At 46.3% G+C, this 13,385-nt stretch overlaps 1 protein-coding gene across 2 annotated transcripts in view; it reads right to left on the reverse strand.

Annotated features, from left to right (window-relative positions):
• Positions 1–13,385, reverse strand: part of LOC138513937 (V-type proton ATPase subunit S1-like) — a 645,312-nt gene that overhangs the window by 295,715 nt on the left and 336,212 nt on the right. The window lies entirely within an intron of this gene.

Below are 13,385 nucleotides of genomic sequence, written 5' to 3' on the forward strand. Positions count from 1 at the left end.
ACTTCTTAAAAAGATGTAGGGGAGAGGTCAGAACACTTGGAACTGTTGGTGACTGCGCCTAACTTGTTAGTGAGATACCGGATTTGTTTGAATAAGCAGCCGGTTTGTAGGAACCAAAGAGTCTGTATTGGGTAGGTTTTTGCTGGATTCCTACCTACGTGGCACTTACAAACATAATTATACGTTTTTATTCTTTGTTTTTGTCATTCATTGTTCCACATAATTCAATTAGTAATTCACACTCTTACTTTTGATACCATTGTGGTTTTTAAATTATTGATTTGATCACCATAGGTGCCGACACATGTTTTGACCAAGAGAAGGTCTTTGTCAAGGCTTGGATTAAGGTGTCTGATGCGTGGTAATTTATTATTAAATCTAACCTATCCATCAGGCTAGTGCCCTCGAACGACACTAAATCATGCGAAAGCCTAACAGCTAAACTAGCTATTAACAACTCCCAAACCCTCACTATCCACCTTATCTATAGACCTCCAGGCCCTATTGGAACCTTTGAGGAGGACATCTCCACCATCCTATTGCACAACCTAAAACAATCATCACAAGTCATCCTGCTAGGGGATCTTAACCTAGGCTTCAATGACCAAAATGACCCACAGGCAATTCGAATAGCCAACCTACTCTCTGAACTAGGCTTCTCACAAAAAGTACTTTACCCTACCCACAACAAGGGTAGAATACTCGATTGGGTGGCAGACCACAACTGCAATGCCTCCATCCTATTGATCTCCCCACTAATTTGGACAGACCATCTCCTTATAACTTTTGCTCTAGAAACGATCAGACCCACTACCGCCTCAGTCCAGCCAGCACCATCCATCCCAACCAGAAACAAGAAAAACATCACCCCGAACAACCTACTCCCGCTCATCCTCCCCACACTTAATTCACTACCAGACAACCTGGACCCTGAAACACTAGTGAACGAGTACAACAAAGTCATGTCCTCTGCCTTGGACATAATTGCACCACTCAAAGTGAGACGCAGCAAACCTAAAGCCCACCTAAACTCCTGGTACACCCCCCACCTAAAAACTCTTCGTACCAAAAAAAGACAATGCGAGGTCGCATGGAAATTACAACCATCGGAAGAAAATAAAAACACCCTGAGAGATATATCTACCCTCTACAAAAAGGAAATACTAGCAGTCAAACGGGAAACCTACAACACTAGAATAGCCCAAGCCAACTCTAGCATGAAAGAACTCTTCATTATCCTAAAGGAAACAGAATCCCCCATCCCAGTGCCTGACAACTGTGTCAAAGATAAAACATGGTGCACCAACATTCAGCAAGCCCTAGCTAATAAAGTAACAACTCTCCAATCTAAAATTGCCACGAAAAAATCCTCGCTCAGTCTTGACACTAAGCCCAAAACAGACATCCCCCCTCCTAAAAATAGCACCAACTACCCTTGCTTCAAATTCTCACAAGTATCTACTATTGAGACAGAAAAAATCATACTGTCACTCAAACCATCTAATTGCCAGGGGGATCAATGTCCACCTCAACTGATAAAGGACGCAGCTAGAGACCTGGCTCCCTTTATCTCAAAACTCATTAACGCCTCATTCGTTACAGGGTCCATACCAAGCAACCTAAAAGAATCTTGGGTACTCCCTTTGCTTAAAAAACAGACACTAGACCCTGCCATACCCACAAACTACCGCCCAATCACCACTGTGCCATTCCTTTTAAAAATCATAGATAAAGTGGCGTACTCACAAATACAGAAACACCTTGAAAACAACAATCTACTAGGACTACGGCAGTCTGGCTTCCGTCCCCAGCATGGAAACGAAACTGCCCTCTTAGACCTAAAGGCGCAAATTGATGAGCTAAGGGATCAAGGCAAACCAGCCTTACTCCTCCTCCTGGATTTATCAGCCGCATTTGACCTTGTTGACCACAACGTCCTTTGCAGGCACCTGAATATATAGCGCGCACTTCTCAGAAGAAGCCACAAAATGGATCCAATCCTTCCTCAATAACAGGACAATGAGAGTCTTCTCCACAACAGTGGCAGCAGACTCCATCCCCATTACATGTGGTGTGCCCCAAGGATCCTGTGTTTCGCCTACACTCTACAACATCTTTACTAAGCCCCTTTTTGATAATCTGGACCTTCTTGGTATCACCTACACTAATTATGCATATGATACCCAGATTCTCCTACCACTTACCGGTGATTACGACAAGGATTTGGCCTTGGTGAACAGAGTGTATCTCATCATCCAGGCATGGATGGCCACACACGGTCTATGGCTGAATGATGACAAAACTGAAATCATCATCCTGGGCACACCCCCCACCCTCAAAAAACTGGGCCCCAACTACTCCTCCTTCAAAATCGACAACAACCAAATCACAACCGCCCATGCGGTCAAAACTCTGGGTTTCTACCTGGACTCCACCCTTTCTTTCAACAAGCAGGTCAATGCGATGGCTTCAGCAACCGCCTACACCTGCAAATTGATAAGAGCAGGCAAACCCGTCCTATCAAACGATAGCTGCATCACACTCGCGAGAGCGCTCGTGTTATCAAAACTGGACTACTGTAATTCGCTCTATATCGGGGCTAACAAGGAAATTATCAAAAGAATTCAAACTCTGCAGAACAACGCGCTTAGAGCAGCACTTTGCATTCCCAGGAGAGCCCACATCGCCGCACTCAGACGAGCTAACAACTGGCTCTCTACTCAGGAGAAAATCCAACTAAAAGTTGCCTCTTTGGTCCACAAATGCCTTAACAACGCTGCACTGCAGTACCTCTCTGCCAGATTCACCAAACTAAAACCAACAAGACTTACTAGATCTGCTAACTCCAATAACCTATCCATAGCTAGAGTCAAACTGACTAAAGTCGGTGGCTGCAGCTTTCAGGTGAAAGCAGCTCAACTCTGGAACGCCCTACCATCCACCTTGAAGACTGACCAACCCTACCCCACATTCCGACACAACCTTATAACGTGGATCAAAAATGCAGACACACTTTAGATCATCTACTGCCTGGATTTATTCAAGCCTAGGAATTTCTGCTTAGGACCGTAAATACATGCTTTTACAATTTACATGCTGTATATTCCTGTATATTTTGTGTATATTCCTGTATATTTTGTTGTATATTATTCTTGTGGCTCTATTTTCGCTATTTTTGCCTTGTGATCTTGTAACAAAGTTTTGAGCTGTCTTATAAAATGCGCCTGGTTACCCTTGGGTCTGGTGCACAATATAAGTAATAAAAACAAACAAACAAACAAACAAACAAACATTAACAAACTCCTTGGCCACATCCACACTTTTTTGTCGCACGAGGAACATGTCCCTCTGGCCTCAGCCCTGGTCAACTTGCGCCTGGACTACTGTAACAGTCTGTTTTTGGGCACCTCCCAGGCTAATCTGGCAGCATTTCAGGTGATTCAGAGGGAAATCCCAGGGTTGTACAAGGCCCAATGCCCCATGTCTTTTTCCTGGGGGGGTTCAGAGGAACCCACGCCACTCAGAGGTAAAAGGAAGGGAAGGGGGAGGAGGAGAAAGGAAATTGGAGGAAAGATGGGTTTAATGTTTTGAGTGTACAAGGTTTGCTTGTTGAATGGCAGGATACTTATGCGGGTTTGAAGACATTTGAGACAAGAGAGGCGTACAATGTTGAAGTAGCATCGGATCATTTCTTGAGATGGCTGAGATAAACATTATTACACTGAATGTGCACGGGTTGAACCAGCCGACAAAATGTTGCTCGATATTTTGGAGGCTCTCGGAGCTGTAAACCTCGTTAGCGCTACTGTAGGAGACACATCTCCTTCCCAAAGATGAAAGAAGAATGTGTCATAAGGCATTTCCTAAACAATATTATGCCTCTAATGGGATAAAGACGAAAGGAGTTGCAATTTTGTTGGGGGCCAAAGTGAACTTCACAAAACGGTTCCTTTACAGGGTCCCGAAGGGAAGGTTGTTGGTACTCAAAGGTATGTTGGAGGGGCAACTGTTCACATTGGTGCTAATATAGGCCCCTAACGAAAACAAGATCTATTCCTGGGGGATACTCTCTGGCAAATAGGAAGCTGGTGTGAGGGGAAGGTGATTGTGGGTGAAGACATTAACTTTGTGATGGATACACAAGTAGACAAAACACTTCCACCTACCCTAGCAGACCTAAAGAATAGGCAAGCATTGGGGAAACGTGGAGATTTTTTCACGACCAAGAAAGAGACTAAACTCATTATTCAGCGGTGCATAAAGGGTTTTCAAGAATAGACATGATCCTAGTCTCTGTGTTTGGGTGTCCACTCTGCTAATCTGGCCTTCTCCTCCTACGAGGAAGAAGAGATTACAGGAGCATCCTTCTCCTCAGACTCCTTCCCCAGTGGGATAGAAGCTGAGGTAGTTTAGCTCTTAGGGATAGTGGGTGCAGTCGAACTGTAGTGGATTCTACCTGGGTAGACTCAGAGGAAGTTGCCAGAGCTACTCTGATGCCCACTAAGTTGGCTGACGGCCCACCTCGCATGTTTCCAGTAATACCCGTAAATCTTACTTTAAATGGTACAGCAGTCAGGATTCCAGTGAGCATTCAGAGAAACGTCCCAGGAAAGGTCTTGTTAGGCAACGATCTCAGAGCTTTAGGGCTCGTAGGAGACACTGCCGACAGACCCTGCACACGGTCTCAAACACGGGCAGCATTGACCAAGACCAATACGCCGCCCCAGCCAAAGGGCAAACCCAAGGCGAAAGGAGTAAGAAAGTCAAGACGAGGGAACGAGAACATTCCCCCGAACTCGCCTACCACTGCGGTGGAGGAAGTTGGTCAATCGCCCGGGCCTGACGAGGAGCTGGCAATGGCTGAAGTATTTGACCCCAACGACCATCCTGAACTAAAAGACTTGCTAGTAGAAGGTGGTCCTGACAGGGAAGAATTCAGTAAAGGCCAACGTGAGTGCCCATCTCTGGAAGGCCAAAGGAGACAGGCCTGCTCCCTGCTGGAGGGTGAACCTCCTGGGACGCATCACATTTATTGGGAAGGTGGACTCCTGTATAGTGAGCCCACAGAGTCTACAGAAGGAGACCATAGGAGGTTGGTGGTTCCAATTGCTGTAAGACCCTTCCTCCTGCAGCTGGCACATGAAGTGCCCCTTGCTGGTCACCTTGGTATTAAGAGGACCAAGCAAAGGTTATCCATGCACTTCTACTGGCCCAAGATGGGGGTGCAAGTAGAAAGTCACTGCAGGAGTTGTGCCTCCTGCCAGTTATCTGGTAAGAGTGGCTCAACAATCCAAGCTCCATTGGTACCACTCCCAGTTGTGGGAATACCATTCGAAAGGGTAGGGATCGACATTGTTGGTCCCCTTGACCCGCAGACATCCTCAGGCAATAGGTTTATTTTGGTGCTAGTCGACTATGCTACCAGATATCCTGAGGCTATCCCATTGAAAACTGTAACTGCCAAGTCAGGTGTAAAAGCGTTACTTGGCATCTTTACTAGGGTTGGCTTCCATAAAGAGGTTGTGTCTGACAGAGGCAGCAACTTTATGTCAAAGTATATGCAGGCTATGTGGAAAGAATGTGGGGTCACCTACAAGTTCTCTTCTGCATACCATCCCCAGATCAATGGTTTGGTGGAACGTTTCAACAGAACGTTAAAAAGCATGATTGGGGCTCTGGAACAACCTCAGAGAAGAAAATGGGATCTTCTTTTACCATGCTTACTGGAGGGTGTTGGCTTCAGCCCCTTCGAACTTCTGTTTGATCATCCTGTACGGGGACCCTTAGCCATAGTCAAAGAGGGATGGGAGATGCCCACTCCCCCTGTTACTACAAACGTAGTAGATTATGTGCTGGGGCTCAGAAAACGGATGGTACTTGATGGGCTTGGCTAGTGATAAATTGAAGGCAGGACAAGCGCTGGTGAAACATTGGTACAACCAGAAAGCTTCCCTCATCAACTTTACACCAGGTCAGCAAGTCCTGATCATGAATCCCATAAGGCCTCGAGCTTTACAGGACAAATGGTCAGGCCCTTACACAGTGGTGGAGCCCCTGGGTGAGCTTAACTATTTAGTGGACCTTGGAAGGCCTGGACATGCTCCAAAAGTGTTCCACGTAAATAGGCTGAAGGCTTTCGTCCCAAGAGTCGAAATCGCAGCACTGCTACTGGCTTCAGATGTTGAGGAAGAGGAGTCCGAACCTCTCCCCGACCTGTTCCAAAGCGGTCCTTCAGATAGCTCCTTTGAGGGTGTCCGAGTGGCCCCTCACCTGACTTCTGATCAGCAGGCTGAGGTGAAAAGTTTGCTTAGTCAATTTTCCCCCCTGTTTTCGCAGTCGCCTGGTTTGACACCTTGGTGCAAACATAAGAGACACAGGAGACAGTGTACCTACCAAATGTAGGGGATACCGGATGTCAGACAAAGCACGGTCTTACATTAAGACAGAGGTCAACAAGATGTTAGATCTTGGGGTGATTGAACCCTCTAGTAGTCCTTGGTCCAGCCTTGTGGTTTTGGTTCCAAAGGCAGGCACTTCTGAACTGAGGTTCTGCGTGGATTACAGGGCTCTGAAAGCTGTCACCAAGACAGATGCACACCCCTTGCCTCGAACAGTTGAGCTGGTGGATACCTTGTGTGCCTCCAAGTACCTCAGCATGTTTGACCTCACTGCTGGCTATTGGCAAATAGCTTTAGCAGAACATGCCAAGGAAAAGACTGCGTTTTCTACTCCAGACGGTCTTTACCAATTCAGGGTAATGCCGTTCGGGTTGAAGAATGCACCTGGCACTTTCCAGAGGCTTGTGAATCATGTGTTGAATGGGTTGGTTGAATTCTGTCTTGCATATCTGGATGATATAACAGTTTTCAGGGCCACCTGGGAAGACCATGTGAAACACCTCGGGATTGTGCTCCAGGCTCTTCAGAAAGCACACTTGACCATAAAGGCTAGTAAATGCCAGATTGGACAAGGCTCAGTGGTTTACCTTGAACATGAAGTAGGTGGAGGGAGGATACAGCCTCTTCCCAGTAAAGTACAAGCAGTACAAGACTGGCCTACCCCCACTACACAGACTCAAGTGAGAGCCTTCTTAGGACTCACAGGGTATTACCGCAACTTCATGGCAGACTATGGCACCATATCTGCCCCTCTGACTGCCCTCACCACTCCGAAGAAACCCAAGAAGGTAACTTGGACCGACGAGTGTGAGAAGGCCTTCAACGGCTTAAAAGAATCCTTGTGCCAGGCCCCTGTCCTCAGGGCCCCTGATTATCAAAGACCTTTTATTGTGCAGACAGACGCCTCTGACACTGGGATAGGAGCTGTACTATCGCAAGTAGATGAGAAGGGTAAGGAACACCCTATTGGTTTTATTAGTCGCCAGCTTAAGGACAGAGAGCTCAGATGGTCCACAGTGGAGAAAGAATGTTTCTCTGTTGTGTGGGCCCTACGGAAGCTGAGGCCCTACCTCTATGTGACCCACTTCACTGTGCAAACTGACCATAAGCCCTTAAAGTGGCTAATGAACATGAAGGGAGAGAATCCAAAGTTGCTTGGGTGGTCCATAAGTCTACAAGGCTTTGACTTCACTATTGAGCATAGGCCAGGTGTCCAACATAGCAATGCTGATGGGTTGTCCAGAATGTTTAACCGACCTGAACAAGAGACTCATCCAGGGGTGGATTAGTTCCCCCTGTCCATAGTCTGGGAGGGGCGAGTGTTAAGAAAGATTTCTTAATTGTGGGTAATTTTCCTTCCATGTGGAAAACCCCTAAACCTTTGGTTGTTGTTTTCACCATGAACTAGACTTTGCCAGAAAAGTGCAGCCTTCCGCCGCACTCCTCTGTGCTTTCGGTCCATTCTTACAGGGGAAACTGACATGCCCTTAAGACAGTCAGTACCGGGAAAAGTTGTTTTCCGTAGTTCTTTTATCATGTTGCAGCTTTCGCGCAACATGGCACAAGAGGGCACTGTAAGCTAAATTACTGCTCTCTTGGGTCTCTAGTCTTCTACAGGCCCTAGACACTCTCTTTGGATTGTTAACGAACGGAGCAAGTGAATCACGGACGGGACTGGTGGCAGCGATCGTTTCTTTGTGTTTCGAGCTCCTTTTGGCTGCTTTAGCGTGTTTCGAGCGCTTAGCCCAAAATGGTGGCCTGGCTTCCAAAATGGCCAGACCACGAGGCTCGTTGTCCTGCCCGCTGACCGTCTTGCCCCCTTCACCTTCCCCAGGTCGAGCCGACTCGGGGCCTTCCTTATTTGGGCATGTACTTTCCCGCGAAACACAGATGCTTTCGCGGGCTTCTACAGGCCTTGTGTGTGCCTCCAGGATGTGGGCTGGGATGTCTGGTCCCAATACACATCCTGGGTGCCAGAGAGTCTAGTGTGTCGTGAATGCCTGGGACCACCGTGGTCCATGATAGGTCCACATATGGTGTGAGTGTTTTGTGAGCAGATCTCCCATTGGGCCCCCTCCGTTTTGGCGCGAAGGGAACCGTGGATAAGAGGAGGCTGGAAACACCACTACCATGTCGATCTCCTGAGTTCTCACGAACAAAGGAATACAGGAGCCAAGTATCCTGCAACCACGAGGCTGAACCGAGGAATGGCTGGTGACCCGCTGAAGGACTGCTCCTCTGCACCGCTGTTGCTTTGTGAAACCCTTTCTACCTCTGATCGAACGAGAAGGCCTGTACTGTTACTTCAACCCTTTGGAATAGTGGGAACAACTGTTCTCGGCATCTTCACCATCTCATGCACGTAAGCCTTCGGAAGTGTCTCTGGGCCATCCAGTGGACTGACAAGCCTACCCAGGAGTCTTTCTCTGTAACCGCCGTCAGGTTGCTGCTGTATTACGAGTCCTTTCCACTCTCACACGTTTCGTACACTTGGCATTCCCAGGTCTGAAGTGAGCAGTGTACTTTGGGCTGAAATACACACAGCCGCTCGTTGCCCTGCTGTGGTAACAAACTGTGCGGGTTCACTGCGTTTGGGACATCCTCAACTCTAACTTCTGCTGCCGCGGAATCTACACGACGCCGAGACGTCCCCTGCTCGTATCTGAACCTGCCAGCACTGAAACTGACGCGGAGAAGCCTGGGTCTGCCTGCATCGGGGACCGGTGAGTAGCATCGCTAGGAACTGGTCACCCTCCTGCAGTAGCCCGTAGCTTTTCCCCGCTGTGTCAAACAGCACGCCTTTCCGTACTCGCGCTCTGCTTCTGCCCACAGTGGAGGCTGCGCTTGAGTCGTGGAGCTCTGTTCATCTTCATTTGTTCACCGAACTGAACTGCCTGATTCCCTCGAAGAGACTCCCCCTTTGCCCGTTGGCACCAGCGTGTGCAGGTACTTTTGAGCACAAGGCTCCACTCTTCGTAGGGCTCGGACTTCCTTCTAGTTAGGTGCATCTGAAGGCGGACTGGGTCTAACTATTATTCGCACTGCCTGTTTTCCTCCCCATCTAGGTGGTCTGCACATTTCATGCGTCTAACTCGTTAGACTCGCTGGTAATTGTATATATATTGTATTTGATTGTGATGTGTTGGTTTACTTGAGTTTTATTGTGATTTCTCGCTACGGTCAATGTTACAAAGGCCTCGTAATAAATGTGTCTATATTTTTAATATAACACCTGCTTGGAGTAATTTGTAAGTGTCCTTGCTTTGTGTGCTCATTGCAGGCTTTCAGTCACCCTCACCCCTCTTGAGACCTAGTCTTGACTGCCGCGATCGCTACCTTGATTGGTCTGGCTTGTCCAGAGGTTACCCTGTTCCAAGAAACTAGGCTGGCCTTCTGAACCTCTGCCCCTCCAGGACAGAGTTCAGAAATCCATCTTAACACTCTGCAGAGGTGTTAGGGAACTCCTAGATGCACACATCACAAAACAAGAAATAAATGAAGCAATAACCTTGTTACCTAGTAGCAACACACATAGACCTACCTGACTGCCTAGGAAACGGTTTTTATAAGACGTTTAGAGCCCAATCGCTTGCACCTCTAACACAACTCTTCAATCACATAAGAAAGCACGGGGTAATCACGGAGAACATGGGGAAATCAACCACCATTCTAATTCTTAAACCTGGGAAGGATCCCGCAGACTGTGCCAGTTACAGCCCCATCGTTCTATTAAATAGTGACGCTAAGATATATGCCAAAGTTCTGGCTGCTAGACTGATGAAAGTTCTTCCCGGATTAATACATGAAGACCAAGCAGGCTTTATAGCAGGGAGACACATGCAGGACAACATTAGAAGCGCCATAGATTAGATAGAGCTGAGCATGAGAACTGGAAAAAAAATTGCAATAGCAGCGCTAGATGCGCCCCGAGCTTTCAACAGTCTAGACTGGGGATACTTGCGTAGAGTCCTTGAGGGCTTCGGTGGCAGACCAGATGATATTAGCAAACTTTCAAATACCAACAACAAACCTTCTGGTTAATGGGCAACCATCTGCACAGATCAAAATAAGACAAGGTACACGTCAGGGGTGCCCACTGTCCCCATTGGTATTCACTATGGCCAGGGAGCCCCTGGCGGTCACAGTTAGACATGACCAGAAGATACAGAAGATAACAAGCAGAGAGGAGATACACATGATAGCGCTCTATGCAGACAATATCCTCTTATTCTTGAAAGACGCAAATAACTCACTGCCTAGAGTGATGGAAATATTGCAGGTATTTGCCACAGTTTCAGGGTTCACCATAAAGTACATGAAATCCAAAGCCCTAAACATAAACGAAGACCGTGAGGGAATAAGGAAACTTGACAAGGAATACCCCTTGATATGGGAAGAGAACAGCATAGAATATCTGGGGTTACAGATAACGAGTGACTTCAAAGGGTTATATGGGCAAATGTGACCCCATTGTGGAAACAGTTGAAGGAAGATTTAAGTAGGTGGGATACTCAGGAACTCTCCTGGTTTGCACGTATCGCGGCCGTTAAAATGACTCTGCTGCCCAGATTACTGTATATAGTTCGCTCTCTTCCAGTACAAATCCCATATGGCATGTGCAAAACAATGCATGCTGAAATGGTGAAATTTATTTGGCACGGGAAGAGACCACGAATACAACAGAAAGTCCTGACACGTCCGACACTTCTATGAGGGTTGGGAGTCCCAGATCTGGAGAGATACATCTTAGCGGCACAAAATAGCACCAATGTTGAAATGGGCAGCAGAGGAGACTAGAAAGGATTGATGTGTGATTGAACAAAAGGTCACAACCATCCCTTTAAGAGTCTTGCATGCTATGTGTACACCGGCTCGTCGCGCATGAGGACAGCTTTTAGAAGCAACTAAGGTGTCACTAAGTGGATGGGACCTGGCTCTTAAAAAGAAAAGAGTGTCTAGAGGTTTGGGACCACATACGTCAATGGCACATAATAATTATTTTAACCCGGGTCAGGAAAAGAAATTCTGAAATACCTGGCGGGGAACTAAACCACTGTTACTAAAAGAGTTTTTCCAGAACGGGAAAGCTCTTGATTTTCAGGAGAGTAAACAGACATTTGGTATAGGGGAAGAGGCTGATATAAATACATACAGGTTCGGCACTGGGTTACGCAGAAGGAGGTCACAAAAGCAGGCACAAGGGTCCCGACAGGACTAGAATTGACAGGTCAGGAAGGGGTGATATGTAAGGGGCTATCCAGACTATATAGACTGTTAGATCCTGCTACTCTTGAAGACCAACTCCCATAGATGGATAGGTGGGGAAAAGATTTGGGCGCTCCAATTACAGGGGAGGAGTGGGAACAAATTTGGAGGAGAGCACATAAAGCGTCCAAATGTACATCTATTAAAGAAACTGCATACAAAATGTGTTACAGGTGGGGCCTCACCCCGCAGCAGATACATGGGATGAATGCGAAAGACACCCCTTTGTGTTGGAGGCAATGTGGAGAAGTAGGTGATCTAATACATACGTGGTGGACATGTTCTAAAGCTCAGATATACTGGAAAGAGGTTCTAGGACACATACAGCTGATCACAAGGGCACAGTTACCGCTTTCACCAACGGTGGGCCTGATGGGGCAGAAATAGAAGGGATCTATGCAGCGAGTGGTAACCCAGCCGCCCTCATCACACATCTGCTGGTGGCCATGCGCATTACCCTAGCTCAAGGATGGAAAACGGAGGGGTGTCCAGTAATAGCTTGGTGCTGGGTAAAAATTTGGGGGGGGTCATGCCTATGGAGAAAATATGTGCATTAAAAGCAGGGATGTATCAGAAATTCCTAGCAGTATGGAGCCCCTTTCATGAGCATGTACGGGACAGGGAAAGCCAATTCCACAAACCCAAATTACTCCAGTACACACATGTGATTTGACTTTAATTTGACTTTAACAAACTCGCACTCTCTCGCAAGAATCAACACAGTACTGTATACCCGGAGGAACAAGGGTAAAGCCATACATGTTGGGGTTAGGGAGGGTGGAGGAGGGGAGGCAAGGTTTGGGTTAGTTTATACTACAAATCTTCATGCTCGTTGAAGATGTGCACAGTAATGTTGGACTGAATACCTGTACTGATTTAGCAATGTTTATCATGGATTCAAACCTGTTGGTACTAAACTTGGAACGCGAGCATGAATGAAAAATAAAATCTTTAAAAATATGTATATATATATATATATATATATATATATATATATATATATATATATATATATATATATATATATATATATATATATATATGTATAGCACCCGTCATCCTATTTGCGTTCAACAAGATCCTGTAATCTTGCACATTATTCTTGACCTGCCTCTTACTCGCTTAGAGGGCTTGGAATACTCTTAGCTTGCTTCACTCTTCATATGCTTTTTGAGCATATGTCCATTTAGTAAGGATTTCCCTTTCTTCTACTTTATTTCAAATCTCGTCTTTTAGAATTCTGTTTCTCAATTTCCTCTTTTGAGAGCACTTCTACCACTCTTTCCTCTGTTATCACTAAGACTGCCTTTAATAATTCTATTTTCTTCTATCTTCATTTCTGTTTGCACTATTAATTGCCGTGGATTGTGGCCTTCAATCAGTCTCATACAATCGGACACTTTCATCATTCCACTGGAAAACTTCTTTCATGTTCTTAGTCAACTAATCTTGAACCTCATAGGCACTTCCTAAACATATTGTATCTCTTTGTATTATTTAACCCATTCACGTTTAAATTAACAATCCTTAATGGTGGCATGTTATTCCATTTGTTTCAGTGTTTCCTCGTCGCCACCTTTTACTGCAATTTGATACCTTTGTTCTTATTTCATCCTTGTCTCCGGATCCCTTCAGTTCCATCCATGAATTCCCATTCTCTCCGTTCAATTTTGCCCCTCCAGGGAGAAAGTGTATTTGAGCTCTGCCCTCTTTTATGCAAAT

Source organism: Ambystoma mexicanum, chromosome 12, assembly GCF_040938575.1.
Source record: "Ambystoma mexicanum isolate Mex_15411 chromosome 12, UKY_AmexF1_1, whole genome shotgun sequence".
Lineage (NCBI taxonomy): Eukaryota > Metazoa > Chordata > Amphibia > Caudata > Ambystomatidae > Ambystoma > Ambystoma mexicanum.